The sequence below is a fragment of the Triturus cristatus genome, chromosome 7, assembly GCF_964204655.1.
Source record: "Triturus cristatus chromosome 7, aTriCri1.1, whole genome shotgun sequence".
NCBI classification, from domain to species: domain Eukaryota; kingdom Metazoa; phylum Chordata; class Amphibia; order Caudata; family Salamandridae; genus Triturus; species Triturus cristatus.
The window spans coordinates 750311670-750331847 of NC_140590.1; the positions used below are offsets into that span (position 1 = coordinate 750311670).

The window sequence follows — 20178 nt, forward strand, 5'->3', positions numbered from 1 at the left end:
CTTGAACACAGAAAGCCTTCTCCTACTATACTCCTAAACACTGCTTGAAAAAATGCAATTCCTTTACTCTTGCTTGATTCCTCTCCTTTCTTTCTTCAGAATGCCCTTCTGCTTGGCTTCCATCCTCTGCATATCTTCTATTTCTGAGAATAGTAGTTTAATTAAACAATAGTCTCCTCTGTCTCTTGCCTGTCTCCTCAATCCTTTTTATTGTAATTCTGCATTTGGCTGATACATCATTTCATAGATCAAAACCTTTCCTCTTTAAATCCCTATCCCTGTGATCTAACAATAACTAATATCTGCCAGCCTATCTATCCCACCCAACAGTTCACCGGAAGCTACACAACTAATCAAAATAACCAACAATAACCACTGGACTAACCACTAATCGTTTCCGGCGTAGTGTGCAATTTGATGTAAAGTGCTTTGACGCCTCATCAGGGGTAGTAAGCACTATATAATTACAATTACAATTACATGACAGCCATGGAGGATTTCTCATTCACTTTATTGCAAAGAGCATTACAGCCTTTGTTTGGCACTTGTAATATGGAAGAGTGGATACCCGTCACGTTTTGTTAAAGTTTCACATCTGAGAAACCCTAAGTACGATTCTGTGTGTCTAAGCTAAGAGAATGCCTGCTATTAATTTAGCATATTATTAGTATACTCCTAATTGCAGGATTGTATTATGTTTATAATTTTCAGTAGTAAGGCATCATTAGAAATCATCCACTGTGCACATGTGAGCAGCACACAATTTTAAAGGAATCAAAACATGATGCGTTGGGGGTTTCAGAGGAAAAGTTGAAAAATTAGGTTTCTGTTGAACTCAGATGGCGAAAAGAAGTGAGACATGCATTGGCAGTAGGATGGAAAATAAAAAGAATCAGGTAGGAAAGGAGACAAACGGTGAATAGATTTCCAGAAGGAAGAGCAATAGGCAGTGCTTAATTTGTAAAAGAATAAGTCCCAGGGCCCAATGTTTTGCATTGTTCTCGAAGACACGCCGGTGTGATTATGCCCGAGACATATAGATCGATTTAGGATCTCCGACTGTATTAATTCTAGAAGACTCGTAGGCTCAATTGATTATCTGATACGCCCTGAAGAAGCCCCAGGCCGGATGGTCATGTAAGGGGGCGAAACACGTGTTGGCTGTTTTTTCACTCGTTATTTAACCTATACAGAATTCCTAAATCACCTTTATATAATGAATTTTCACATTGAACTCAGCCTACAGGAATTTTTTCCTGAATCAGAACAAACACAAAAACTTGTCCAGACATCCTTTTCTGTAACCAAAGTTTTGCTCAGATGCCTGCGGCTGTCATTATTAAATGCTGGTGTGCTAAATTCAACATTGTATTGTCTTGCTTCCACCTCACTCCCTGCCTCTTTATCTCACTCTTGCAGGTGCTTGTTTATCCCTGCTATGTCGCTGTGTCACTATCTGCCTTTCTCTTCCCCCTTCCCTTCTTTTGGGGGTTTTCTCTCCCCTGCTCTGGATCAAAACCTGTTGAGGAAAAATAAATGTTCGTCCCTAAAAATAAGTGCATCCAAGCAGTGGGGAGACTCCATGTGTCGACTGAACAGTAAGTATTCAAAATTACAAGAGCAACCCTTATGTCCCTGCGAACCGGGTAAGTACACTGTACTACAAAACAATGTTCACAAGGAACTAATTTGAAAATAATCATCTATTGTATACAACATCAATAGTTGTAATTGAATTAATCTCTCACAAAACGACACCACAAATCAATGATAAACACAGTAAGCCTACACACGACCTTTTGAAATTTACTAAGCCTCAGCCGAGGTCTTTTATTTAACACAAATTTTTCATTAAATCACATATAAAAACATATTGTATATACACAACTCCTCTATTGTATACAAATATTCCCCAACAAGACAGTATTGAGGTAATTAAACAGATTTTGGAGAAGAGACCAGCACCAATAGAGGTCCCCACAGAATTTATCATTGATCTGCTAAATATTGCCCTGACTAAAAATTATTTTAGGTTCAATTCTGATTACTACCAGCAATGCTCAGGTACATCCATGGGTGCAATTTTTGCCCCAAATTTGGCAAATCTTTACGTTGGAGACCTAGAAGAAAAATACATCATCAACACTAACAATCCCTTCCACACTAACATCAAGTGTTGGAAGAGATATATAGATGATATTTTCTTTGTTTGGGTAGGCACTGAGGAAAATCTGGATCAATTCATAACATACTTACACACTTGCCAATCTGCACTCACTTTCACATATTACAAAAACAAAGAAATGGTACCTTTCTTAGACCTTAAAATCAGATGTCGAGATGACCACCTAAATGTTACACTGTATCGAAAACCTACAGATAGGAATACACTGTTGCAGTATAACAGTTTCCATCCCAGGTCCCTCAGAGATGGCCTACCATATGGCCAATTTCTGAGGTTGAGACGAAATTGCACAGAGAAACAGGATTTCTTTATAGAGGCAAACCTTTTAAGTTCTAGGTTACGTGAAAGAGGATATCCCAAGAGATTGGTAAAAACCTCAATGAAGAGGGCCTGGTTTAGTCCACGGGAGGTCCTATTAGAGAAAACAGTGAGAGATCCAATAAAAAAAGTTGTGTGTGTCACCACATTCTGTCCATGGAGCACGCAGATACAGCGGATAATCAAAAAACATTGGTCCACCTTGAACACTTTGGATTGTTGCAAAGAAATGCCCCTATTTTCTTTTAAAAAAGGAAAAAACATCAGAGATCACCTGGTTCACTCAGACACCAGTGTATATAAAAACGAAAGGACCATACAAGAACTATGGTCTTTACCATCGGTGACAGGGCATTATAAATGCGGGAACTGCGTGGCCTGTAGCCTCACAAGAGAAACAAAATCCTTTGAACATGGCAACATCAAGACTAAATTGCATGACCTAACGAATTGCTCAACCTCCAATGTTATCTACTGCATTTGGTGTCCTTGTGATCTTATTTACATAGGACAAACTATGCAACCAGTAAAGGCGCGGATCGGCCAACATAGGTGCAAAGTGTTGAATGCCCCCTTGGTCGATCACTTTATTGAAAAGGACCACACAGCCAACGATTTAACCTGGCAAGTGGTGGAGAAAGCTAAACTTCCGCGTAGGGGTGGTGATATGTCCCTTATTCTCCAGACTTTAGAATGTAAATGGATAGACAAGTGTGGGTCTATCAAGAATGGTTTGAATAACCTTGAGGAGTGGCGAAAATTCATTAGCCTACACTAACCACCTGCCTCTTTCTTTTGAGATATTTGACAGGGCTCTGTCAATAAGTAGATCACTGTATAACATCTAATTTAAACTACATAGGATCACATGTCTGAATCTCAAAAAATTCTATATTAGCAAGATTTGAATGGGCAACATAATGTTTACAAAATAAATAAAAATCAATTGATGTATGTTGTAATTGTCGTACATGCAGACAGGATTGTTACAACAATATTATGATGTGAATTGATAAATTGTGATTGAATGTTACACTTAGGCTATGACATTGTTGACGAGTGTCGAAGGACTACATCACAAATTGATTTGACACTGTATTTATATCCATTTCCATTCAAAAATGAAAAAATATGGATGTGTTAATTTTTGAAATAATGATATTACATTGTATCTAGATTCGTGGCCATTCCGAAATGAAATGCTATGAATGTGTGAACTTTTGAAATGATGATCTAACACTGTAAGTATTAGATTATCGACTTAATGTGAACTTTAAAATAATGATATAACATTGAAAGATTTAGATTATCGATTTAAGGTGTTTTCTGTATAGGCGATTATCCTCCTTCTTCTTTGTTGAAGAGGCGTCTTATGTAGGAGTGTTCCACACAAAATATAGCGATCTTTTAACATGTCCTTCATATCAGAAACTATTGAAATTCAGGATGTATCTATTGAAATGCCATCATATGAAATACATTACTCTCACCTGTCTCCTTTTTAAACTATGCAATCGGGTAAAGCTTTTTCTTCCCAATCTAAGATGGCCATTAATTTCGCCGTCGTTACCCGACCCTCCAGATATAGACCAGGCCCTTTCATAAATTCACTAAAGGAGTAACCTGACATGGTACTTTTATTATAATATCCATGTCCTTTCAAAAGAAAGGTACTATGATTAGAGAACATGCTATACCTTCATCTTTAATCATTTTTAAAAAGTTGAGTAGAACATCGTTAGCCGCTACAAGATGGCTGCCATTCTCGCCCTTTTTCTTCCGGGATTGACAAATAAAGTTGCTGGTCATTTCCGGGTTCGGGAGCCAGCGAGATTCATTCCGCCACGGACACAACACGGAGTAACCACGTATTGGATTGATGGCCATAGAGTCAGTGCGCTTTCTCTCGTATTTAGTAGAGTCAGCACGGATTGAAGGACATTTGTTCTTCCTCTCCATTCAATATGTAAGTAATTAGAGTCGTTTTTTCAGCGTGGAAATCTTGTTGCGAGATATGTATTGATGATAGTTTTTCGATACATTACAGAAATGTCGAGATAAGAATTGATAATATCTTGGGAAGGTCGTATCTCCCTGAATATTGGGTGCACCTCTGAACCGTATACGTGGAGGAATAATAATATAAAGCCCAAGTAAGTGGTTTTAAAGAAATACACGACACCGTGGTGCTTTTTTGGGATACCCTCATGATTGAACATTTATTAAGAATAAACATTCCTTATCTATAGGGAAGCGTGTATCGCCCAATATATTTGGTCTATCATTTGACCCCTACCCGTGGATGAATAATAAAAAGTCCAAGTAAGCACATTAAAATATACTACACCGTGGTGATTCGATGAATATTTTTATGATTGAATTCAAACCAAAAATCAATATAAAAATAAATGTTCCTTACCTACAGGTTTGGACGTAAATTTCTATCCTCCATATCCTTTGCATACTGGATCCGATAAGGACGACTGTATGCCTAACACTGGTAAGCCATAAATCTAAAATCTGCAAGCCTTCAAGGTTCCTAACTTTATATATCAGTGATTTGATAATTGATTTTAATAGAGTTATATTTGCCCTCTTTCTTCTTCCCTCTACTAGTCCCCAGAATTACAGTCCTGATGAGACCCGGTATCTAAAAGTGGGTCGAAACGCCGTCGACAAACGAAATAGGAGACAGCCTTGACTGGATTATTATATATTGTTTATAAACTGTCCTTGTTATATTTCTTTCTAATAACCTTTTACACCTTTGCTTTATTTTCTGTTATTTTCGTGAGGTTATGGTCTTTTTCACTGGGGCTCACTTTGCACTGCGAATGTAAGAAAGAGAGGAGTTGTGTATATACAATATGTTTTTATATGTGATTTAATGAAAAATTTGTGTTAAATAAAAGACCTCGGCTGAGGCTTAGTAAATTTCAAAAGGTTGTGTGTAGGCTTACTGTGTTTATCATTGATTTGTGGTGTCGTTTTGTGAGAGATTAATTCAATTACAACTATTGATGTTGTATACAATAGATGATTATTTTCAAATTAGTTCCTTGTGAACATTGTTTTGTAGTACAGTAGACTGAACAGTAAGGACAGATAATCTCATAAACAGAAAGTAAAAATAAATGGAAGAGAATAGAGTACTGATGGACTTTGAAATAGGCATAGATTATATATATTGCACCACTGACATCACACAACAGAATCAAGAGTTCATGGTTAGCAGTGCAGAGTATCACACAGGATGTAGAATGCAGAAGCCGAGGCAGGACCTTGGAGAGCGCAGTTCGAGCGTGAAGCTTTTGTGGTTTACAGCCTCTGAGGTGAGGCTGAGGAGAACGATGCCACGAGAAGCAAGTGGCAGCGCAAGAGACATCTGAAGCTCACAGGTGGTCAACCTGGGGCTCCCAGTCCACACGGGCCTCTGGAGCTGTGGCCCCCAGACTGTAGCCCTGCTGACACCAGTCCCTCGCAGCTCTTGACTTCCACATCACTGGGGGAGTACACGAGTTTCCACAGTATTTGAGGGTTGCTAAAGCCAGTGATCAATATACCTGCCAAACAGGCACCCCTTCACCCTAACAGCACTTAGCATTCTGGGGCTGTTGTCCCCCCGCGTTACCGCCAAACATTACGCACCATGCCAGCTGGTGGGGTTCTGATCGCTCCTTGCAGCACGGAGGTGCGATATAAGACAGAGACACATACTGTGCTGTAGCCAGCTCCCAGGAAGGGGAGGTTAGTGCCAGAACTACCAGGACCTCCCGCATAGTTCGCAGGCCTGCGTCTGCCTTGAAGGTCAGAAGAGCATGCAATGGAGATACTGAGCCTGCATGACAACAGGGCTGCGAGTGGAGAAGGCTTCGTTTCTGTCCAGATCTGGTGCATCACTCATTCACTACACATTTGTAAGTTTCTCACTACTGCAAGTTGTTAGTGCTTATGAGTATGGCAAGAAATTGGAAAGTGACCTCCGGTCCCAAGAAATAATTCTATACTTAGGCTTAGAAGCACTCGTACCCGCAAAGGATAATGGAACTCCAGGTTACACGATAGACCTCAAATGCATAAAATGCACATTCGCCTCTGGTGAAAACCCACTGATCAGCTGGGAAAGATTCACTATAAAACTCACAGATCTGACTGAAAAACCAGTCAAGTTAGTCTCAATAAACAGGCAACATCAGGAGATTAAGGTCAACTCCCTGGAAAGGAGAGGAGGCAGTGTAACCCCGATTCTGGATGGCCAAAAAGGAAGCCAACCGCCTCTGCCAAGCCCTCAAAAGGTCACCTATGGACCCTGTCATTCTGAAAGATCTTGGGGCTTCAAGGAAACAATTAAAAAAGGGCAAAATGGCAGCTTCAAAGGGCAACTCAGGATTCATTCTGGGCTAAGCTGCTGCATGACATAAGAGAAAACAACTCCACCTCCTTTTGGCAAACATTAAACAAATCAACCGGCTCCTCCCAAGATCGGCAGCATCCAACAACTCTGAGACAATCTGGTATCATTTCTTGAGCTGTCACTATAATCAAGGGGCACTGGAGGAACAGCAAAGGTGCAAATTAGATGACCCTGACCCGGCAAGCACATCTCAAACCTCACAAAGGGAGAGGGCCCCAAGGGGCACTGGGCTCGAAAGGCATTCGACCAGCCATTTACAGGGAGGACCCACTGTTCTGGACAGCTCAACTTGCCCCGTTTAGCTCCATAGTATTCCTTCCTCATGGAGAGGTTCAAATCTTGCCCCAAAATACAAGGGGGTATAAGGGCAACCCCAGAAATTACTGTTTAATAACCTTAATTGATAACAATGTAAAATACTACGCAGATGACCTATTGGAGGAATTTTAACATTGGGCTGAGGCATACTTACTGGTTCCTGTAAATCAACCAGGCTTTACCAAACAAACAAGGAACACAACAAACATCATGGTGCTTTGTTGCTGATTTATTCTACAAAAATGAATACAAACCCTGTCCACCTTGGTTTAATTGATTTTAAACTTGCTTTTGATACAGTAGATTGGGGTAGGCTCTGGAGGAAATTGGCAAACCTAAAAATGCCAAATGGTTTGTTAAGAGCCCTGGAAATACTGCACACAGACACCTGGGTCATGATCAAGGTAGGGGATGGCTCCCATTTATCATGGAAAATAAAAACCACGCAAGGGTTGAAACAGTGATGTGTTTTGTCCTCAAACTTGTTTAACCTGTTCCTTGCAGACCTTACACCCTCACTAAATGAAGTGAACTCACCAAAGTGGTGGGCGTCCAGTTATCAAACCTACTGTATGCAGATCATTTAGTCCTTGCAAACAGAACCAAGGTCGGCCTACAGCGCTTGTTGAATGAAACCCTCACCTACTGTGAATAACAGAAAAAACAAAACTATTACCAGTGCAAAGAAGAATGAAACAGAAGCATACCTGGCATCTGGGGAATGAAAGAATTGAATCAGTAAAAAGCTTCAAGTACCCTGGAGTTTATTTCAATGGGAATGGAAGCTATAGCGACCAACTGGAGGAAATCAGGAAGAAGGGCAAAGTGTTGGGCTTTTTTTTCGGTCTCTTTGCAACAAGCTTAAATACCCCACGCTTACCCCCATCTTACAGTTAGCACAAGCTATGATCCTTCCCACCTTGTCATATGGGAGGAAGGCTCTTTGCTCTCAGGGCCAGGACAGTGCAAATCTGGACAGAATGATTCTCAAAATATAAGGGTGAATTTTCCAACTACCTCCGTACACATCGCCTGCTCAAATAAGGCTGGAATTTGATATCTCCAAACAGTCAAGGGCTCGGAAGGTGGCCTGTGTGTCCTGTTGCCACAAGTTTAGGAAGGCTCCAGAGGGCTTCCTGGGCGGCCACCTCTGGCAAGAACTGGAACTCAGGCCGAGCTCCCCGCACATGTCTATGTAAATCAGGCATTGAGTTCACAAAGCTTAACAAATGTTTGTGACTTATCTCTAGTCCACCGGGAGCTTAGAAAACTAACCAAATCTAGAGCACAGTTGGCATCTATTTTTTAGGATAAAGATAAACTGTCTAAACATAGTAATGGATGGATGACACTTCAAAACTACACCATGTTAAAATCACAGGGCTACCTTGGCTAAACCTATTGCAATTGGGCCAAGGTGCATTTCCTGAAGTACAGGCTGGGTTTATAACCATTATTAAAGCACTCCTCCCATGGAGAAGAATGCCAGAGCAAGCCAGTTGCCGGTTATACCTGCAAAAACTGGAGAACATCGTCCACGTCTTATGCCTGTACCACACCAGTATGGGGGATCTACGTGAGCGTTTGTGCAGGAAGTGGAGAAACCTGTCATAAGGTGATGCAGGGAGGCGGTGCTAGCCTGCTTTGACCCTACAGATATCAGTCTGAACTGTGCCATGATCAAATTCCTTCAGAGATTTGAAAAGAGGGCTGCGACTAAGCAGTAAGTAGCCAGTGGAGATGCAAGAGCTACTTGAGAAGTCACCACTTGGGCATTAACACTCCTAAACGCTTACAATTGCCCGTAGCTAGGCTCAAACCTCGAAGGTGGGAACAAGCACACTTCAACTTTGAACTGCACCAACTCGACCCCCTTGACAACTGCTCTATCGGTTTACTTACCTTTTTTCCAGCAATTAACTTTTGTCTTAATTTTTAGAAAAAGGGTATTTATGAACTGATATATTGCACTTTAATGTTTTATTGCTTACTAATGCCCGCACCAGTACAGATGTTCTATTTTACTTTTTAAAGTAACATTAAATGCTTTTAAATAGATTTTTATTGATCTTACTGCTATCAAATTAGTTCAAATTAGTCGTTTTATGTGTGTTGTATAGGTGTTTTATCATGTATTTTGTTGCAAAGATTTTAATTAATCATGAATTAAAGATTTACTTACTTAAAATAAATCATGAGCTTTTCTTTAACTTCCAAAAAAGCTTCAAAATCCACAGCTTGCTGTTTGGTCATAAACAGGAAAAGGTGGTTATGTGCAGAAGGATGGGTGCTAATAGGACATGAGAGTTACAGGTGATGTGTCAGTTTTAGGAGAGGTGGGCAAGGCCGAGAGAAATTGGGTGTAAAGGACAGGGGTGACATGAACCAGAGACAAGGGTAGTGAAAAAAGGGAAGGGCTGTAGGAGCAGGGCTTAATATACAACTTATTAAGTTCTCCGAAAAAGGAGAAGCAGCTCCAGAAGTGAATCAAAGGGCAGACAGCAGCGTAGCTTTGGTGTGGAACATGGGTCTGTGGAATTAGCCCATCCTCTATGAGGAATTTGGGGCTGGTCCTGCTCATACCCACGGTGACCAAATGGCTACTTTGTGACATGTGTCAGCCCTCATTCAGTTAGCCGAGACACAAAGAGAAGAAGAAAGATTAAGGCCTCAATTACGATAGGGCTGCACAAAATGGGTGCACAAATGAGGTGGTATGCAATTTGTGCATGGCACGAGTAAGGCACCTTGAATTGTAGAATGTCATGTGAAAAGCTCATGCTATTCCATACTGGGGTGAACAAACATGGCATGTGCTTTATTCGGTCCCACAATTTGCAGCAGGTTTCACCTCGCATAAATCACGATAGCAAACCGCCACAATTTGTGAACACATTTTAATTATCAGCTCACTTTTAATAAAGTCCTGAGAGAGATACAGAAGGGAAAACACATTTGATATTTAGCAATTAGTCACCCCATATTAACTAATTTCTTATTGGTGCATCAATATGTATCAAACAAGTCAGTGAGTCACACAGTTTCAAGTAGGAGAGAAATGTATTTTATATGTATGTATGGTGTATTTATGATGCACCAAAAGGTAGTGGAGCTCTCAATAAAGGTTAAGACAAAGTGGCAGATTTACAAGCCCCTTGTGCCACTTTTGCGTCACTTTTCCCATGTTAAAAGTGATGCAAAAGTGGTGCAAGGGGCTTGTAAATCTGCCCCAAAGTCGGCATGTGATGAAGAGGGCTGCCAAGTTTTTTTTTTATACCACTGTAATTTTTGCGACTTTCACAATTGCTACTATTCATAAGGATTGCAAAGTTTCTGCCCAGCTAAACTTCCTCATTCACCAAATGCATTAATAAAATGTGGTTCAGATGGAAAAATGTTGCAGACATTTTCCCTGCAAGTTTACTTTGGTCAATTTTTTTATTAGCACAGGGACAAATGCATGTAGAAGTTTTGTCCACATTTGCGTTTTTTTGAATGGTTTGTTCTCTTCTGTCTCAATACTTGGTTCTCTTCTCCCCCGTTTTCATCCTCTCTGTGCCACTTATCACACTTCTCTACCTTTCAATTATTAACTGTACCATCCTGACTCTTACTTTCGGGTTCTTATAGAGGGTGCATATCTAATTAAGGTATCCCGGCCGCCTGCCGAGTTCCTCCAGAGTCGCCAGAAGGTAATCCCACCCCAATATTTCAAACGCCTTATCTAAGTCAAGTGACACCACCAACTGTTCCCCTGTCTCACTCAAGCCAGGTTTCATCAGATTAAGTAGTCATCGTATGTTGAGAAAAGAATTGCATTCTGGAATAAACACACATTGATCTACGTGCACTAGGGTGTTAGCAACAGGGAGCAGCCAATTAGCCACGGACTTCCCTAATATTTTATAGTCTACGTTTAATAGGGAGAATGGCCAATATGAGGGGACTTCGGGGGGGATCCCAGCCTGGTTTTGACAAATATATGATGTTACTTAGCATACCGTTACTCCGCAGGTATTTACTTCGAAGTTTTTACTTCGCAAATACCTTTACTACGCATGATTTTAGTGTGCATGCTTTTACTTCACAAATATATACAAATATACAAAATCTCGCGGAATGATGTATAAAATGTGAAAAGCTACTGTCGTCTGCTATCAAATAAATATCCACCTCAACTGGTCAATGGCTGAATGGCAGCCCATGAAATGTAGGGGATACGAGATATTACAGAAATGTGTGAGCTATAATATTTGGTATCCCCATAGTAACCGATGTTAGAAAGCAAAATGAAGGGTGCTATTTGGCCTAGAAATACTGTGCTCACCCATCCAACAGAAGACCATGTCAAATTGAATCCTGGTAAGTTTTAACCTGAGAAACACAGGGGATACCAAATAATATAGATGGCATAGCCCATTATATATGGTACCCCCCAAAGGAACCGGATGTAAAATGATTTGGAATGATGTATAAACTGTGAAAAGCTGCGTTAGTCTGCTATCAAATAAATGTTCACCTCAACTGGTCAATGGCTGAATGGTAGGCCAAGAAATGTAGGAGATACAAGATATTACAGCAACGCATGAGCCATAATATTTGGTATCCCCATAGTAACCAATGTTGAAAAGAAAAAGGAAGGGTGCTATTTGACATAGAAATTCTGTGCTCACCCATCCAACATAAGACCATGTCAAATTAAATCCTGTTAAGTTCTAACCAGAGAAACACAGGGAATACCAAATATTATAGATGACATAGCCCATTATATATGGTATCCCCTAAAGGAATCGGATGTAAAATATTGCGGAATGATGTTTAAACTGTGAAAGCTGCTGCAGTCTGCTATCAAATAAATGTCCACCTCAACTGGTCAATGGCTGAATGGTAGCCTACAAAATCTACGGGATACCAGATATTACAGCAATGCCTGAGCCATAATATTTGGTATCCCCTTAGTAAACGATGTTGAAAGGCAAAAGGAAGGGTGGTCTTTGGTATAGGAATGCTGTGCTCCTCCATCCAACATAAGGTGAAGTCATATTGAATCCTTTTAACATCTAAACCGAGAAACACTAGGGATCCCCAATATTATAGGCCGTACAGGCTATTAAATTTGGTATCCCCTTAAGGGTATGGATGCAAAATCTTATGGAATGATGTACAAAATGTGAAAAGATACTGCAGTCCACTATAAAAAAAAAGGCAAATTCAATTGGTCAATGGCTAAAGGGTAACCCATGAAACATAGGGGATACGCGATATTACGGAATGTGTAAACCATAATATTTAGTATCCCCACAGTACATGATGTTGGAAAGTAAAAGGAAGGGTGCTATTGGTATAGCAAGACCTTGCTCCCGCATCCAACATAAGGCAAAGTCAAATTGAATCATGGTAACTTCTAACCCGAGAAACACTGGGGATACCAAATATTATAGGACGTAAAGGCTATTATAATTTGTATCCCCTAAGGGTACGGATGCAAAATCTTGTGGAATGATGTAGAAAATGTAGAAGGATACTGTAGTCTGCTATCAAATAAAAGACAATTTCAACTAGTCAATGGCCAAAGGGTAACCCATGAAACATAGGGGATACAAGATATTACAGCAATGCGTGAGCCATTATATTTGGTATCCCCATAGTAACCAATGTTGAAAAGAAAAAAGAAGGGTGCGATTTGACATAGAAATACTGTGCTCACCCATCCAACATAAGACCATGTCAAATTAAATCCTGTTAAGTTTTAACCAGAGAAACACAGGGAATACCAAATATTATAGATGACATAGCCCATTATATATGGTATCCCCTAAAGGAATCGGATGTAAAATGTTGTGGAATGATGAATAAACTGTGAAAGCTGCAGTAGTCTGCTATCAAATAAATGTCCACCTCAACTGGTCAATGGCTGAATGGCAGCCTACGAAATCTAAGGGATACCATATATTACAGCAATGCCTGAGCCATAATATTTGGTATCCCCTTAGTAAATGATGTAGAAAGGCAAAAGGAAGGGTGGTCTTTGGTGTAGGAATACTGTGCTCTCCCATCCAACATAAGGTGAAGTCAGATTGAATCCTGGTAACATCTAAACCGAGAAACACTAGGGATACCAAATATTATAGGCTGTATAGGCTATTAAATTTGGTATCCCCTAAGGGTACGGATGCAAAATCTTGTGGAATGATGTACAAAATGTGAAAAGATACTGTAGTCTGCTATCAAATAAAAGGCAAATGCAATTGGTCAATGGCTAAAGGGTAACCCATGAAACATAGGGGATACAAGATATTATGGCAATGCGTGAGCCATAATATTTGGTATCCCCTTAGTAAATTATGTTGGGAAGCATAAGGAAGGGTGCTATTTGCTATAGAAATACTGTGCTCCCGCATTCAACATAAGGGAAAGTCAAATTGAATCCCGGTAACTTCTAACCCGAGAAACACAGGGGATACCAAATAGTATAGGCCGTATAGGCAATTATAGTTGGTATCCCCTAAGGATACAGGAGGCAAAATCTTGTGGAATGGTGTACAAAATATGAAAAGATACTGTAGTCTGCTATCAAACAAAAGGCAATTTCAACTATTCAATGGCTAACGGGTAACCCATGAAACATAGGGGATACGAGATATTACAGCAATGCATGAGCCATAATATTTGGTATCCCCATAGTAAATGATGTTGGAAAGCAAAAGCAAAGGTGCTATTTGGTATAGAAATACAGTGCTCTTCCGTCCAATATAAGGCGTTGTCAAATTGAATCCTGGTAACTTCTAACCCGGGAAACGCTGGGGATGCCAAATATTATAGGCCGAATAGGCTATTATATTTGGTATCCCCTAAGTGTACCGGATGCAAAATCTTGTGGAATGATGTAAAAAATGTGAAAAGATACTGTAGTCTGCTATAAAAAAAAGGCAAATTCAATTGGTCAATGGACAAAGGGTAACCCATGAAACATAGGGGATACAAGCTATTACAGCAATGCGTGAGCCATAATATTTGGTATCCCCATAGTAAATGATGTTGGAAAGCAAAAGCAAAGGTGCTATTTGGTATAGAAATACAGTGCTCTTCCGTCCAATATAAGGCGTTGTCAAATTGAATCCTGGTAACTTCTAACCCGGGAAACGCTGGGGATGCCAAATATTATAGGCCGAATAGGCTATTATATTTGGTATATCCTAAGTGTACCGGATGCAAAATCTTGTGGAATGATGTACAAAATGTGAAAAGATACTGTAGTCTGCTATCAAATAAAAGGCAAATTTAATTGGTCAATGGTTAAAGGGTAACCCATGAAAAATAGGGGATATGAGATATTATGGCAATGTGTGAGCCATAATATTTGGTATCCCCTTAGTAAATGATGTTGGAAATCAAATGAAGGATGCTATTTGGTATAGAAATACAGTGCTCCTGCATCCAACATAAAGCAAAGTCAAATTGAATTCTGGTAAGTTCTAACCCGAGAAACACTGGGGATACCCAATGTTTTAGGCCGTATAGGCTATTATATTTGGTATTCCCTAAGGGTACCGGATGCAAAATCTTGTGGAATTAAGTACAAAATGTGAACAGATACTGTAGCCTGCTATCAAATAAAAGGCAAACTCATTTGGTCAATGGCTAAAGGGTAACCCATGAAACATAGGGGATTCAAGATATTATGGCAATGCTTGAGCCATAATATTTGGAATCCCCTTAGTATATGATGTTGGAAAGCAAAAGGAAGGGTGCTATTTGCTATAGAAATAATGTGCTCCAGCATCCAACATAAGGGAAAGTCAAATTGAATCCCGGTAACTTCTAACCCGAGAAACACTGGGCATACCAATTATTATAGGCCGAATAGGCAATTATAGTTGGTATCCCCTAAGGGTACCGGAGGCAAAATCTTGTGGAATGATGTATAAAATATGAAAAGATACTGTAGTCTGCTATCAAACAAAAGACAATCTCAACTATTCAATGGCTAAAGGGTAACCCATGAAACATAGGGGATACGAGATATTACAGCAATGCGTGAGCCATAATATTTGCTATCCCCCTCGTAAATGATGTTGTAAAGCAAAAGGAAGAGTGCTATTTGGTATAGAAATACTGTGCTCCTCCATCCAACATAAGGCGAAGTCAAATTGAATCCTGGTAACTTCTAACCTAAGAAACACTGGGGATACCAAATAATATAGGCCGTATAGGCTATTAAATGTGGTATCCCCTAAGGGTACCGATGCAAAATCTTGTGAAAGGATCTACAAGTTGTGAAAAGATACTGTAGTCTGCTATCAAATAAAAGGCAAATTCAACTATTCAATGGCTAAAGGGTAACCCATGAAACATAGGGGATACGAGATATTACCGCAACACGTGAAAAATAATATTTGGTATCCCCACAGTAAATCAGGTTGGAAAGCAAAAGGAAGGTTGCTATTTTGGATAGAAATACTGTGCTCTTCCATCCAACATAAGGCGATGTCAAATTGAATCCTGGTAACTCCTAACCTGAGAAACGGTGGGGATACCAAATATTATAGTCCATATAGGCTATTATATTCGGTGTCTCCTGAATGTACCGGATGCAGGATCTTGTGGAATGAAGTACACAATGTGAAAAGATACTGTAGATTGCTATCAAATAAAAGGCAAACTCAATTGGTCAATGGCTAAAGGGTAACCCATGAAAGATAGGGGATACAAGATGTTATGGCAATGCGTGGGCAATAATATTTGGTATCCCCTTAGTAAATGATGTTGGAAAACAAAAAGAAGGGTACTATTTGGTATGAAAATACTGTGCTCCTCCATCCAACATAAGGCGATGTCAAATTGAATCCTGGTAACTTTTAACTCGAGAAACGCTGGGGATATCAAATATTATAGGCCGTAAAGGCTATTAAAATTGGTATCCCCTAAGGGTACCGGAGGCAAAATCTTGTGGAATGATGTACAAAATGAGAAAAGATACTGTAGTCTGCTATCAAATAAAAGGCAAATTCAATTGGTCAATGGCTAAAGGGTAACCCATGAGACATAGGGGATTCGCGATATTACAGCAATGTCTGAGCCATAATGTTTGGTATCCCTTAGTAAATGATGTTGGAAAGCAAAATGAGGGTGCCATTTGGTATAGAAATACTGTGCTCCTCCATCCAACATAAGGCAATGTCAAATTGAATCCTGGTAACTTCTAACCCGAGAAACACTGGGGATACCAAATATTGTACCCGGTAAAGGCCATTAAATTTGGCATCCCCTAAGGGAACCGGATGTAAAATCTTGTGGAATGATGTAAAAATGTGAGAAGGTATTGAAGTCTGTTATCAAACATAAGGCAACTTCAGCTTGTCAATGGCTTAAGGGTAACCAATGAAAAATAGGGGATACAAGATATTACAGCAATACGTGGGTCATAATATTTGGTATCCCCATAGTAAATGATGTTTTAAAGCGAAAAAAGGGTGCTACTTCGCATAGCAACAATGTGCTCACCCATTCAACATACGACTATATCAAATTAAACCCTGGTAATTTCCAACTTGAGAAACACAGGGGATACCAAATATTATAGGCCATATAGGCTTTATATTTGGTATCCCGTAAGCGAACTGGATGTAAATTCCTAATAAATGATGTACAAAATGTGAAAAGATACTGTAATCTGCTATCAAATAAAAGACAACTTCAAGTGGTCAATGGCTAAAGGGTAACCCATGGAAAGTAGGGGATACGAGATATTACAGTAATGCGTGAGCCCAAATACTTGGTATCCCCATAGTAAATGATGTTGGAAAGCAAAAGGAAGGGCGCTTATTGGCAAATGAATACTGTGCTAAGCCATCCAACATTGGACCACGTCAAATTGAATCTTTGTAAGTTCTTACCCGAGAAACACAACGGATACCAAATGTTATAGGCGGTAGAGTCCATTATATATGGTACCAGATATTACAGCAATGCAGAAGCTGTAATATGTGGTATCCCCATAGTACAATATTATGGAAAACGGAGGGAAGGATGCCATTTGGCAGGAAAATACTTTGTTCACCCAGACAACAGAATGTTATGTCCAATTGAATCCTGGTATGGTCTATCCCGAGAAACATAGGGGATACCAAATATTATAGCCCTTATGAGACAATATATTTGGCATCCTCCAAAGGAACTAGATGTGAAAGGTTGCGCAGTGAATTCAAACATGTGAAAAGATATAGCAGTCTGCTAGCAAATAAAAGGCAACTTAAGTTGATATGTGGCTAAAAGGTAACGCTTGAAAAGTTGGGGATTCTAGATATTACAGCACTGCAGAAGCCATAATATGTGGTATCCCACAGTCAAATATTATGGAAAACACAGGGAAGGGTGATATTTGGCAGGAAAATACTTTGTCCACAGAATGCCATGTTAAATTGAATCCTGGTAAGCTCTAATCCAAGAAATATAAGGGATACCAAAAATTATAGCCCAAACAAGGCATTATATGTGGTATCTCCGAAAGGAAGCAGATGTGATTGCTTGTGGAATCAAATGAAAAATGCAAAGAATTAGTGTAATCTACTATCATATAAAAGGTAACTTGAATTGGTCAGTGGCTAAAAGGTAACCATTGAAAATTAGGGGATAGCAGAAATTACAGCAATGCAGGAGCAGTAATATGTGATATCCCTACAGTAAAAGATGTTGGAAAACACAGTAACGGGTGCTATTTGGCAGGAATATACTGTGTTCATGGAGCCCAAAGTATGCCATGTCAAATTTAATCCTGGTAAGCTCTAACCAGAGAAACATAGGGAACACCAAATATTACAGCCCTTATAAAGCATTATATTTAATATCCCCAAAAGGACCCTGATGTGAAAGCGTGTGGAATGAAATCAAAAATATGAAAAGATACAGCAGTATGGTATAAAAAAGGCAACTTGAGTTGAGAAGTAGGGGAAATCAGATTTTACAGAAATGCATGAGCTGTAATATGTGGTATCACTTTAGAGAAAGATGTTGGAAAACTCAAGCAAAGATTCTATCTGGTAGAAAAAGTAATGTGTTCATACAGCCAACATAAGGCCATGTCAAATTGTATCCTGGCAAGTTCAATCTTCAGAAAAATAGGGGCTACCAAATATTACAGGCTGTACAGGCCATTATATTTGGTATACTTCAAAGGAAGCAGATGTGAAAGCTGTGAAATTATATCAAAAATGCAAAACAAGACTGTAGGCGTCTAACAAATAAAAGGCCATTTAAACTGGTCAGTGGCTAAAAGGAAACCTTTGAAAAGTGGGGACAAAGATATATTAATGCATGAGCAATGTTGTTTGCTACCCCCATACAAAAAGATATTGGAAAACAGAAAGATTGGTACACATTGTTTGAAAAAAATATTGTGTTCACTTAACCAATATGGAAATGTCTTGTTACTTACCCATTTCAAATGTTTTCTAAATGTGAAATACAAAATGCTATGGAGCAAAGGGAGAATGTGCTGCAACCAGTAGCACCCAAGATTGGCTGCTAGTCACTAACCAGACCAGGTAGAGGCAGTATCCACCACCTAAAAACAAATAACATATTGAGGCTAAGGATATTTTTTAGCTTTCAATTATTTTTTTTGCTTGCAATGTTTACCCTTGAATTTGGCATGCCATTCACTTTGAAGCAAGCGCCTAGTACACCTTATAAACTCTGACCGTAACTTTTATTTGTTAAAGTCAAGCTTGCGCTGCAGGTATTTGAATGTCAGGCTTCTCTTTGGGTTGTTGACCATTACACTGTTCATTTTCACACAGCACTTTTAGTGTTCCCAAGCCAGTCAGTCTTCTATTTTAAACTACAAGAGCGCTTTGCATGCAGCAATTTTTCAGCCATACCGTCAATCTTAAAAGAGTAACTAAAAGTCCCAGAATGCTCAATGTAGACTAAAAAGTGAAGATTTACATCTCTCGTAATAAAGAGAGACCTGACACTGGGGCTGAACCAGAAACAAAAATCATTTGGTTATGTTTACTAATCCGAAACAGCCAAGTGTTGGCACATGAAAAGGTATGTGTGTAAAATTCCCTATATTCATTTGTAACAATTATGCTTCCTTTTAATAATCATTGTAGGAAATGACCATATTTTGTGTGGCGTCCCTCCAGATTTTTCCCATATCTGCTTTGCTGGCTTTACAACTCTGTGCAATTTAGCCCTGCTAGTAGAGTGCCTGTGTGCCCTCTTAGATATGGTTAATTTGGCTTATTTCTCATTGGAATATTTAACTTGCTTGGATGTCCCTACTATATGATGTAGAAAGTGAACACAGGGTCCGGAAATGTAATGGCACTAGAGGACTGCAGTGCCTATAGGGCCATCAACTAAAGCAGCAGGGCAAACATTGCTTCAAGCCTACCCTGTGTATTCCTGACTGCTGCACTGTAAAAATGTACTGTGCATTCATTCAACAAACCTTTTTTGTTAGGTAAAATCATTTCATTTGAATATCAAAAAGTCACTCCTGTTTAGGCTGTATAACCCACAAATCAGTGTGCATGGTCTATGAAAGTAGAACAGTAGTAATATACAGTTAACAGTAGAAATATATAGTTAACATGCCCTTATAGTGTCTTGCACCCAAAAGCTATGTGTACTGTGAGAAGGCTCTTGCTATCCCAAAGGGAAACACTGGGAAGCTATTGTAACAAGCATTTGCAATGCAATCGGTCTCGCCTTTGGGACCTTATAAGTATTTAGCCATGCAGCACATTATACTGGGCAGTGCAACATCTACTGTTATTTAACATGGAATTCTTCCCAAAGTTGGGGGTTGCCTAAAGCAACATATGTAAGGGGAGAATGAAGAATGGAAAAAGGTATTGTTTTTTTTCACCTGTTCAAAATGTTGAGGGTCACCGGTGATGGAATGTATCAGATAGAGCAAGCTGTGAGTGTGCGT

The 20178-nt window shown here is 39.5% G+C and overlaps 1 protein-coding gene and 1 long non-coding RNA gene across 3 annotated transcripts in view; one reads left to right on the forward strand and one right to left on the reverse strand.

Annotated features, from left to right (window-relative positions):
- The window catches only part of DNAH17 (dynein axonemal heavy chain 17), a 14992541-nt gene that overhangs the window by 7684925 nt on the left and 7287438 nt on the right, over window positions 1-20178 (forward strand). The gene's annotated exons all lie outside the window — the stretch shown is intronic.
- Window positions 1-20178, reverse strand: part of LOC146810464 (uncharacterized) — a 145457-nt gene that overhangs the window by 121502 nt on the left and 3777 nt on the right. Inside the window, exon 2 of the long non-coding RNA XR_014966595.1 lies at window positions 18670-18798. This is a non-coding gene — a long non-coding RNA (uncharacterized LOC146810464). The remainder of the gene's footprint in view (window positions 1-18669; window positions 18799-20178) is intronic.